Source organism: Limulus polyphemus, unplaced genomic scaffold, assembly GCF_000517525.1.
Source record: "Limulus polyphemus unplaced genomic scaffold, Limulus_polyphemus-2.1.2 Scaffold2972, whole genome shotgun sequence".
NCBI classification, from domain to species: Eukaryota; Metazoa; Arthropoda; class Merostomata; order Xiphosura; family Limulidae; genus Limulus; species Limulus polyphemus.
In genome coordinates, this window is record NW_013668582.1 from 51626 (window position 1) to 54155 (window position 2530).

The following is a 2530-nucleotide window of genomic DNA, read 5'->3' on the forward strand; positions in this document are numbered from 1 at the left end:
CTCTAGTCTTACACTGCTAAATTAGGGACGGCTAGCGCAGATAGCCCTCGTGTAGCTTTGCGCGAAATTCAAAAAACAATAATCGGATCAGAAAAGCCTTACGTTACTTCAATTTCCGTTTCTCAGGTAGGCATGATAATATTTTCTCTTTTAAATTTTAGTTCACACGCTTATAGTTTTATTGTCATTAAATTAGCTAATGAAGTTGATTTCTGAGCCGCCCATATATTTAAAGGAAAGTGTTTTAGTCAAACTATAATCAGGTGAAATTCCCCCACAAGAGACAGATTTTGTGATTTTTTTATTAACTTTACTGACTACGAACAATATTGTCTAAGTTTTTGCCCCCCCCCCCCAGTGGCACAGCGGTATGTCTGTGGACTCACAACGCTAGAAACCGGGTTTCGATACCCGTGGTGGGCAAAGCATAAATAGCCCATTGTGTAACTTTGTGCTTAATTCCAAACAAACAAACATCTAAGTTTTTACACGTCACAAAGCAGTTTGGTTGTCTTAATTATAGTTCACGTGGTTATACAGTATCAAATTATTGGTAAGGTTCAGTAACGAGTTCCGGCTTTTAGAACATCTCCCTAAAATACAGCGTCCGATTCTCCGCGATAAACACTTAATATCAGAAATAAAGGTGTAAGCTGTAGTAGCCCCGCCATCTTTTGATGAATATTCTAACTAAACCATACAAATTATTATTGGTTTCTGCTTGTTGCAAAATTTCTTACAAAGATCAGCAATTTGAATGTATGAAGTGGAAATAAATATAAAGCTTCAATGTCAAAATACGATAGTCTTATTAAATGTTTACTTCTAATCAGAAGTAAATAAAAAATAACAAACGTCAACCCGTTAATGAGTATAGAAAATTAAATATTCTATTCATACTTCTAAAGATTGGAATACTTTGTTTCGTCACTTGTTTTGAACTGTTTAACAGGTATATTTAGCCAGTTCATCAAGAATGAGGATAAGTTAAACTTTATGTATTTTAAAATATCCTTATTAAAAGTTTCTTTTTTTTTTTTGAGACATTGATATTCCCATGCTCTAAGATTGGATTATTCTGTGTAAAATAACAGTAGGAAGACATGTTATGTACCTATCTTTACAATCAAGTATAGATAAACTTCTATAAAATGTAGAAATAAATTATTAGGCCTACATGGTATATTTCTTCCAAGATTTCTATTAAAAGGCCCAAAATAAGTGTTAATGATGACAAATTATATGAATTTTAAGACATGTGAAGTAAAATTATTATTTTCTAAGAAACAATATAAACATTTTCTTAGTATCTCTTCATTTCATTCCAGTCCGCATAAAGGAACTGGAGGGCGAGCAGAGTACTGAGCTCCCTCTTTCTTCGGGCAGGAGAAATAACGAAATTGCGGAAAACTGCACTGCATACTTAAATAAATGGCCGAATAGTCAACTTTTGGTACATCTGCAACATAGAGCACCTAGTGTATAGGTAATAAAACAGAATATTGTGCAACACATTAGTACTGAAATAGTTTCGTTATTAACATTTTCAAAGTACAACAGTATTGTCGTCTTAAAACCTGAAATGTGACGAAATATTCGATATAAAATTAAAATTATCTGTAACTGTTTAGTTTTATTAGGTATGAAAAAAATAACATGCAATTGCTCGGGAAGCCTTTTCTTTCAGTATCAGAGCTTGTCAGCTGCGCTGTACTGTAAAAATCAAGTCTTATTTATATAAGAAAAGTAAAAACATTAATGCCAAAAGCTGGTGGAGCATTGAAAGAATATTGGTACTTAGAGTATTGGAAAACTATTAATAGTGAGGGTATTGGAAGAGTATAATAGTGTGAGCACTGGAAGAATATTGGTACTTAGAGTATTGGAAAACTATTAATAGTGAGAGTATTGGAAGAATATAATAATTAGAATACTGGAAGAATATTGGTACTTAGAGTATTAGAAAACTATTAATAGTGAGGGTATTTGAAGAGTATAATATTGTGAGCACTGGAAGAATATTGGTACTTAGAGTGTTGGAAAACTATTAATAGTGAGGGTATTGGAAGAGTATAATAATTAGAATACTGGAAGAATATTGGTACTTAGAGTATTGGAAAACTATTAATAGTGAGGGTATTGGAAGAGTATAATAGTGTGAACACTGGAAAGTATAACAGTACAATATCATAGCAGAACAAAGCAAAATAAGTGTGTGTGTGTATATATAATCAGTTTATTGCCAAAATCACAAGGGATCTTTTACAAAATACAGATAAAATAAACATCTGAAACAAGTGACACTTTACTGTAAATGTTCAAACTCTGAGGAAATAAACATTAGTGTCCTAGCACTCAGCACCAGTTCACGTTCAAAAAAGAAAAATATCCTCAGCTAAAAGTGAAAGCAATGGTGCCCTCCGTCAGTGTTTCTCTGCACGAACTTCTTGTGTTAATAAAGTGAACAACAACATCCTAGTGAGGCGGAGGGCTTTTGACTTTCTGGCGAGATAATAAATTAGCCTTATAA

At 32.8% G+C, this 2530-nt stretch overlaps 1 long non-coding RNA gene across 1 annotated transcript in view; it reads left to right on the top strand.

The window, feature by feature from the left end:
* LOC111088000 overlaps positions 1–1480 on the top strand; it is a 12022-nt gene extending 10542 nt beyond the window's left edge. Inside the window, exon 3 of the long non-coding RNA XR_002612628.1 lies at positions 1329–1480. This is a non-coding gene — a long non-coding RNA (uncharacterized LOC111088000). The remainder of the gene's footprint in view (positions 1–1328) is intronic.
* Positions 1481–2530: the final 1050 nt, after the last annotated feature.